The following is a 9,947-nucleotide window of genomic DNA, read 5'->3' as shown; positions in this document are numbered from 1 at the left end:
TGTAAGAGATAATCCTGAGTGGAGGAGACCAAGGGGACACCCACAGAGCTTGTAGCTTGAATAAGTCGATAGTTCCTGCCATTAGGTACTTATAATGGGAAGGGGGCCTATACGGAGACTTGCTAAGAGGAACCTGCAGGGTTGGCATCATATTGTGGGTGAGAGGATCCCTGGTGTATGCCCCATTTGATTGACTGATTGATTGATATCAAATCAGGCACAAATGAATGGATAGGACAGGTAGCAAATAGCACTCTGTAGTGCAGTGGTTGGCACATTCAGCAGCAACAGCTCAAAATCTAGATCCAAGGTCCAATCCTTGGGAGGAGTGGAAATGGTCTCCTTACAGTTGTGCTTCTCTCTACCCAGCAGTGAGTCGGTAAGTACTAGGTATCAGTCAGAGATGGTCCCGCCTCCTTGTGCAGTGAGTAACACAATAATACAAACCCAAGGTCACCAAATGAAGACCACATTGAAAATATACTTGAATACTTTTGTGTTAACTTCAGCAAATAACAAAATAGATATAGAGTATGGAATGTGAGAATGGTAATATAAGTGGTGGCTCATTTCATTAGTTAGTCTCACCTTGTTCAAGTGATTATTACAGTAATCCCTTAACTTTTGTTGATTTGAATATTCACAGATATATCTGCGAACAATTTGATTTTTCGCGGGTTGCCCGCAATTGACAATTTTGGGTGTTCATGTTTTTTCCTGAACCATTGCGTCATCAGTCAGTGCATTCCCACCATTCCACTTGCCTACTCTGCACCATCCCACCACCACTCTGCCTCAGGCCAGGAACACAGTGAAGCAATGCTTTATGGTTTGACACACACACACAGACACACACACACACACACACTCTCTCTCTCTCTCTCTCTCTCTCTCTCTCTCTCTCTCTCTCTCTCTCTCTCTCTCTCTCTCTCTCTCTCTCTCTCTCTCTCTCTCTCTCTCTCTCTCTCTCTCTCTCTCTCTCTCTCTCTCTCTCTCTCTCTCTCTCTCTCTCTCTCTCGAGAGAGAGAGAGAGAGAGAGAGAGAGAGAGAGAGAGAACAAAAACATAAATAGATTGACACAGGGGGAGAGAGAGAGATGGAACAAATACATAAATAGATTGACACAGAGAGAGAGAGAGAGAGAGAGAGAGAGAGAGAGAGAGAGAGAGAGAGAGAGAGAGAGAGAGAGAGATTTTACATAGAAATTCAGACCACACAGACCCTAGGGTTCATCACATGACACCAGAATTTTGTATTTCTACTTTAGTGAATATTAAGTTGAAGGAAGTGTAATTTAAAGGAGTCAATCGTGTTTCACTGGACCACTGAAGGTGGGAGCTTACTCCATTCTTGCATTACAGAATTGGTGAAGAAAAATTTGGTGCAGTCTGAATTTACTTGTTTAAACTTAGTTTTGTGCCATTATTTCTTGTTTGCAAAGTGTTGTCGATTATAAACAATTTCGATTTGTCCACATTCGTAAAGCCATTAAGTATTTTAAAACATTCAATAAGTTTTCCTTAGAGGTGACGTTTCTCAAGAAAATTATGAGCTGAGAGCCTTTTGTCATAAGGTTTGTTGCAAGAGATCGAGGATCATTTTGTTGCCCAACGTTGAACACCTTATAATTTAGCAATGTCCTTTGCACAGTGGGGAGACCAAAACTGTACCTCATATTCCAAGTGAGGTCTGACTAAACTTTTGTAAATTGGGAGTATTACATCTTTGTTTTGAAAAAAAAAAAAAAAAATCATAATGAAGCCCAGCACTCTGCTCATTTTATTTGCTGCGTCAATGCATTGCTGTGAGAATTTGAGGTTTGACGCGATTTTGACACTCAGCAGGTTCTTGATGCATTGAATGCTTTTGGGTTTAATGCCACGCATTTAGTAATCAAACATCTTTTTTCTTGTTCCAACTTGACGAACCTAGCGCTTATATATATTAAATGGCATCTCCCATCTTAGAGAGAGAGAGAGAGAGAGAGAGAGAGAGAGAGAGAGAGAGAGAGAGAGAGAGAGAGAGAGAGAACAAATACATACATAGATTGACACAGGGGGAGAGAGAGAGATGGAACAAATACATAAATAGATTGACACACAGAGAGAGAGAGAGAGAGAGATAGAGAGAGAACAAATACATACATAGATTGACACAGGGAGAGAGAGAGATGGAACAAATACATAAATAGATTGACACACAGAGAGAGAGAGAGAGAGAGAGAGAAATATTATATAATAAATGATGATTACGTTGAGTGTATGGCTTAAAACTTGTTATATTCAGTAGCGACCTTTGAAATTTTGCACGCACGGCCAGACCAGATACAGGGCAGGGCACTGTTTTTGCCCGGCCACAGTGAAGGGGTTAAGTGGTGTGGAAGGGTCTGATTTAATCAATGATGGCCAGCAAAGTGAATTGCAGCAATTTGATTAAATCACAATAGCAACATTTAAGGGTAATCTCCGAGTGATAATACAGATGCAACACTCTCCAGTAAATATATCATGAAGATTGATGGGGAGGCATAGGGGAGCTTATGAGTGGATCCCGCTGGAAAGTGGGAGTTAAAAGGGGAGGAGTAGATAACTGACTACGATGACTATCACTTGAAGCTTCAGAAGGGTTTGGAGACACAGTTGGAGATGGAGTTCTAAATGTTACCTGTAAGGAAAATGGAAAGCAGTTACTATAATCAACATTGAAAAAATGGGATGAAATGTAAACTACAAAAAGTTGGAAAGATAAAACAGATCCACACTGAAAAGGACCATAATCTGATTCACATGACAGTGAATGATTACGTATCCATTTGGTTTTCTAGGAGTTGAAAGTATTAAATGTGCATCTCCACTGAACTGCTTTACTAGACAATAATTCATTTTACATCAAGTTTTTTGGACCACATCCTCACTGTATAAAGTTAGTCAATATATTTGTAAGAATAAAATCATAAGGACCATTCAACAAAATAATAATTTTGACAAGCTAAAATACACGTCTGATTGAAAAATATCTTAGCATTTTTTACAAAATTTGTTCTTCTGCAAAAGAATTGTCTGTATCATCCCTCTAAAAATAACAGGAATAGCCTTTACCTGTTTAGCTTCTTGCATTGCTGAATTTCTCTTCATGATGGCCTGCAATGCCACATTGGTACGTGTTCGAGGTGCACGAGGTTGTCCTGCACCTGTGCCCTGCTGCTGTTGCTGCTCCTGTTGTTGCAGCTGCTGATCCTGAGGTTGTTGTTGCTGTTGTGGCTGTGACTGTTGTTGTGCTTGTGTCGGCAGTTGTAACTGCTGATAGTGCTGCCCTGTGAGTGAATCTCCATGAGAAAATGCCTTATAATCTCACTTATTTGTTTTGTTTACACCAGAGTAGGCAAGCAAGTCTCAGAAAAAAAAATTACACTGATTTCATGTTACTTTTATATTCCAAAGTAACCCTTAAATGACAGGCATTGTTTTCATAGAATGTCCTTGAAACAACGTAAAAAAGAGCTGCTAGCTTTTGATGCTGTTTATTCATATTGTATGAAGTTCCTAAACTCACTGAACACAGAGGTGAAATTCAATTTGCAATATGTGCAATAGTCCAACTAGCAAACGTGAAATATATCTAGGGAATGAGCTGCCAGCACAAAACGGGCATTGAGGCAGTCTGGATAGGGCCTCAGCCAAGGATGCACTGCAGCTAATGCAGGCTGGCAAGAGGGTGGCAGCAAATTGCCACATACTTCAGAGTTTCTCTTTCTTCCCTCTCATGATTGTATATCAATAATATAAATTGTTCTTTACACTGAACTAATTTAGACGACATATACTCTACTCACTTACTGTTACTCCTCCTTAGAGTTGGACAAGGATGGTGGAAGGTCTTGAATGAATTGTGAGATGGAGGTCAGGCAATGGTAATGGTGATGAGGATGAATGATGGGGGGATAAAGGCAGGATGTGCGAGTGGGAGAGATAAATCAGGACATGGGGAAACAGATTAGAGCAGGAAGGATCAGGTGAAAAGGTAGGAAAAGCTGGTGCAGGATGATTGTGGGAAGATGAGGAAGGGTGATGTCGTGAGGAATTAGGTGAAGAAGGGTGCTGTGGTGAGGAAAGGTGTTGTGGTAATAAACTAGGGGAATAAGGGTGTTGTGGTCAGGAATGAGAATGCGAACAGTGTGACCACACGTTTCACCTCCTACACACATGTGACGTGTGCCCATTTTACTTGCACCTGCAATAGAAACCTTTGCTGGGGTAACAGAGTGCAGTGTAGATGGTGAAGTGACATTATCACTCTCTACATCACTCACACTATCACTGTCATTGCTCACACATGTATCATCACTGCTGTCATTATACTAAGAATAATCTTCACTCTTTGTCCCATCCTTTCCTCCTAACTTGTCACTGTGGTTTCCTATATTTTCTCAAGGTGCTTGATGTGGTTTCCATGGTGGCTCAGTTAGGACTAAAGACATTATTTTGAATCCATGAGGGTCAGATATATTGCCATGAAGCGGCTAATTATTTTGGGGGGGTTGTTTGTTTGTTTGTTTATTTGTATTGTATAAAGCCTTATATCAATGAACAAAGTGATGAAATCCAAACTGCATTACATTGCATAATAGTAATGCTACAGGGTGTTAAATGTAGCTAGGGTGTGAATTGCCAGCAAGAAAGGGTCCCTGAGCAGATGAACGCACTGATGGCAAGGGTGGTGGCAAACTGCCATTTTTTTCACACTTTCACTTTCTTCCTTTATTGATTGAGAATTAAAAATATGATTTGTTGTTTAAACTGAAATAGTTTAGACAACATATACTTAACCCATTTACTTTTACTCCTACTCAGAGCTTGATGGGGATGGTGAAAGCTTTTGAATGAAGTGTGAGATGAAGACCCAAGCAATGGTGATAAGGATGAATGATGAGGGGATGAAGGCACGATGGGCAAGAGTAAGAGAGGTTAATTAGTCAGGACACGGGGAAAAAGCTTGGGAACAGTAGGGTCAGGTGAAGAGGTAGAAAAAGCTGGTGCAGGATGATTGTGAGAAGGTGAGGAAGGGTGATGTGGTATAAAACAATGCAATACAGATGGCGAAGTGACATCATCACTCTCTACATCACTCTCACTAATGCTGTCACAAGTCACAAAGCATTGTTACTGCTGTCACTTTACTTAGAATACTTTTCACTTTGTCTTGTCCTTTCCTCCTAGGACATTTCTTTTCCTGTGAGGACATCTACAAGGGCCAGATATGCTGTCATGCTGCAGGGTAAGTCATGCAAACCCATGAAATTTGAGCAGAACATTCAAATTAACCCCTTCAACACGAGGATGCATATACTGCATCCTTGCGTGCCCCATACAATACCCGAGGACGCGCATACTGCGTCCTGGCTTGCTTTAGCCAGCATATGAGTTATTTCTTCCCGGATATTGTACGATTGTATTTAGGATGTAAGTCGTATATGATACTGTGTCTTATTTGACTTTCAATGTAATTATTGAGTAAGAACGTGTGTCTTGTGTGCAATTGTACTTCACAGTAACAATCAATTCTAACAGAAAATAACAAAAATAATGAGAAAGAATTGATATATGTGTATGTGTGTGGAGTTCCACTTCCCTTGGGGGGGGGGGGGGGGGAGAGAGAGAGAGAGAGAGAGAGAGAGAGAGAGAGAGAGAGAGAGAGAGATTTTACATAGAAATTCAGACCACACAGACCCTAGGGTTCATCACATGACACCAGAATTTTGTATTTCTACTTTAGTGAATATTAAGTTGAAGGAAGTGTAATTTAAAGGAGTCAATCGTGTTTCACTGGACCACTGAAGGTGGGAGCTTACTCCATTCTTGCATTACAGAATTGGTGAAGAAAAATTTGGTGCAGTCTGAATTTACTTGTTTAAACTTAGTTTTGTGCCATTATTTCTTGTTTGCAAAGTGTTGTCGATTATAAACAATTTCGATTTGTCCACATTCGTAAAGCCATTAAGTATTTTAAAACATTCAATAAGTTTTCCTTAGAGGTGACGTTTCTCAAGAAAATTATGAGCTGAGAGCCTTTTGTCATAAGGTTTGTTGCGCAAGAGATCGAGGGATCATTTTTGTTGCCCAACGTTGAACACCTTATAATTTAGCAATGTCCTTTGCACAGTGGGGAGACCAAAACTGTACCTCATATTCCAAGTGAGGTCTGACTAAACTTTTGTAAATTGGGAGTATTACATCTTTGTTTTGAAAAAAAAAAAAAAAATCATAATGAAGCCCAGCACTCTGCTCATTTTATTTGCTGCGTCAATGCATTGCTGTGAGAATTTGAGGTTTGACGCGATTTTGACACTCAGCAGGTTCTTGATGCATTGAATGCTTTTGTGTTTAATGCCACGCATTTAGTAATCAAACATCTTTTTTCTTGTTCCAACTTGACGAACCTAGCGCTTATCTATATTAAATGGCATCTCCCATCTTAGAGAGAGAGAGAGAGAGAGAGAGAGAGAGAGAGAGAGAGAGAGAGAGAGAGAGAGAGAGAGAGAGGCAGGCTTCTTACCTTTTTCCTTTGTGTGTGTATTTACCTTTGTATTTGTAGTCTACTGGGCCTGAGCTAAGCTCTAATAGTTCCGTCTCCATATCTACATTTATCCAGCCTTTCCTTCATTTGTTAGACACTGTTCGCCTCCACCATCTCTTCCCGCAAGCTGTTCCATGTGTTAACATTTCTATGGGAAAAACTATACTTTTTTAGTCACTCAAACAGGTTCCTTTATTAAGTTTCTTCCCGTGTCCTCTCACCCCCTGCATTCTTGCAGTTAAGAAGAGATCGTCCTTATCCACCTCATCAAACTTATTTAACCACCAGCTTATACAGCATTATCAGATCTCCTCTCTCCCTTCTTTGTTCCAGTGTCGTCAAGTCCATCTCCTTCAATCTGTCTTCATATGTCATATTCGAGAGTTCTGGGATCGTTTTAGTTGCACTTCTCTGTATCCTTTCCAGCTTTCTGATATCCTTCTTTTTGTGAGGCGACCACACAACTGCAGCATATTCAAACTTTGGTCTTATCTTTGTTGTTATTATTGTCTTCATCATTTCTTTTTCCATAAAATGGAATGATTCCCTTATATTTTGCATCATCTTGTAGGTTTCTCCAAACAGCTCGTTTATGTGCTTTTCTGGGGATAGTGTGTGTGTGTGTGTGTGTAATTCACCATGGCCTGAGCATGAGCTGGACTCATCATCGCCAGCAAGTACCCTCCCGATTAGAGCAAGGGTCATTATAGTTGATCTCTGGGGTCTACTGGGACCCACACCCTATCCCCCTTGCTCAAGGGGGAACAGTAACTGCTGCTTGTCAGCAGAAAAATCACAGCCTGTGCAGGGCTCAAACCTTTGCCTGCCTGTGCAAGACCTGGCAGCACAGAGCTTAAACTACTGAGCTATTGGAGCTGCATGTGTGTCTATTTACTTAGTTGTGGCATATGGGAGAGGAGCTATGCTCGTCCTGTCCTATCTCTATATCCAACTTGGCCTTAAATTCCTGAATCGTCTTTGCATGGGCCACACCTTTATCTAGGCCGTTCTAGGCTTCCACCACTCTTTGTGAAAAGCTGTTCTTATTTATGTCTCTTTTTCCCTTTTCATCTTCCTGCCATGACCTCTTGATTCTCTTGTATCCAATAATATTAGATCTTTGTCCTTTTTTTTAGCATCCCACTCAGCACCCTATATACCGCAATCAGGTCTCCTCTCTCCTTCCTCTGTTCCAGTGTCGGTAGATTCAACAGCTTCAATCTCTCTTTTTATGTTAATTAAGTCTCTTAGTCCTTGAACCAGCTTTGTTGCTGCCCTCTGAATCCTTTCTACTTTCCTTATACAGCAATACATCAGTTTATGAGTGCCTTAGTATATGAATGTTTTGGTTTATGAGCAAAAATATCACAAAATGCCTTGGTTTACGAGCGGTGACTTGGTGTACGAGCATCCTGTTTGTACAAGTCGAAAACGCAAGCGTGGGTTCCCTTTTTTCGTCGCAAGTCCCACAGAGCGCTCAGAGCGGAAAACAATGGGACTGGGGTCTCGACTCTCAAGCTGGTGTCACAGTGGGACTACTCCAACCTCGTTGGTGGTAGGCGCAACCGGCAACTCCTACTGTAATGCCCGGGGTTTTAAGGGGGGTACTTTACTCTTTTATACTGTATTTAGAATTAAATTAAGTGAACACTGAAAAAAATGGACTTATTAAACTCACTCCCGCATGACTGAGCGTGACACAGTACGCTGCCACCACCCCAAAGATCTGTTGATCGAACAACATCTCGATGGGGAGAAAAAGAAGGAAGTAAACTTGACTTTGAGAATAACCTACACTCAATCACGTTGGGTGAGTGATTGAAGAAACGGGTAGTGTGGATACTTCTTATGACAGGGGGAGGGCGTGAAGTTGGTCTCCCAAGTACCGTTCCGGCCATGGAGGTATTAAGGGTGGAGTTGCTGTGAGGCGCGCGGTTAGTAGCTACTGTCTTGGGTGAGCCCACCGCTCTCCCCCGTCCGCCATATTGTTGTAGGGGCTGTCACTTCAGTAGCACTTTTTTTTCCCCCATTTTACACTGTTTATACTTCCTTATAATAATCAGGCTTGTCAAATGAAACTACAGTGTTACTGCTACCCATACATTGCATGCCAACAGGTCCTTCTGACAAGATATTATATATTAAACACAGAATCACATTCCACTAAATAGTACTAATTTATTCATCCTGGCTCTACTTCTGGCGCCTTTAAGGGATATTAGTCGTGCAGTAAACGGTCTGGCTGCATATCTGTACTCATGGCTGGGCACGGTAACATAAAACCTTATTCCCGATAACCGATAACTGATAATGAAAAACCTTAACGGCGATAACCGATATTCGTTAACTAGAGACAAATATAGGCGATAACCGATAACCGATACCCGATATAAATCCACAATTCCGATACTAGCTAGCGATAAGTCCGATAGGCGAAAACGATACTATATTGATATTTCAGATAGAACAGCATTGATGAATTCAAATTTTCATTATCTGTATTTTAGGAAACTTACAAAACCTTAAAACCACACGTTGACACGTACCTATGGACGGTAATACTAGAAATGCCTGAACCGGTGTTGTGTTATTTGGCGTCCCCACCGTCAAAAACTGTTTACAAACACTGGTCTCTCGTGAACGGTGCATGCTCAGACCAGCAAGCGTAGACCTGTACAGTCTCACAAAGCTTTTAAACCGTAATTAAGAGTTGCTGGAAGGCTGAATCAGACATATAGTACCACTACCACCATCCTCGCTGTTTCTAGAACGACACTCTGTACGAGTTGTATTTATATTGTTGTGCTGGAAGCTTCCCCCGGCGTCCATGGGGCTCTAGAAGGCTCCGGGAAGAGCGAGCAAGGGGGCGGGGAGCAAAGCCTCGTCCGCGCCCCGCGGGGCGCGACCAGGCGCCAGGCGGGAAGTGTTGCCAACTCGCACATACTTTTGCTACATGTTCTTGTATGATCGAAAATATACTGTAACATTCTAGACTGTACTGTTCTGGATATATATAGGAGAAGAGGGCGAGAGGAGGGCAGTCCCAGTCATAGTAAGCTAGTGGTAAGTGAAGAGTCAAAGTGAAGTGTACTACTAAGGAAGGATATTAAACTACAGAAGCTGTGCAAAGTGTTTACATATCTCCCTCCCACGGAGTCTCCTGACGGCGACACGGAACCCAAGTAACACGTCCGGCATAACAATATGTACAGAGTGCACGTCGTTCTAGAAACAGCGAGGATGGTGGTACTGTATGTTTGATTCAGCTTTCCAGCAACTCTTAATGTGTTAAAAAAGCATTGTGAGACTGTACAGGTCTACACTTAATGGTCTGAGCATGCGCAGTTCACGAGAGACCAGTGTTTATAAACAAA

This window comes from Eriocheir sinensis, chromosome 15, assembly GCF_024679095.1.
Source record: "Eriocheir sinensis breed Jianghai 21 chromosome 15, ASM2467909v1, whole genome shotgun sequence".
NCBI classification, from domain to species: Eukaryota; Metazoa; Arthropoda; class Malacostraca; order Decapoda; family Varunidae; genus Eriocheir; species Eriocheir sinensis.
The sequence above is the reverse complement of the archived record's forward strand: the minus strand, read 5'-3'. Positions refer to the sequence as shown.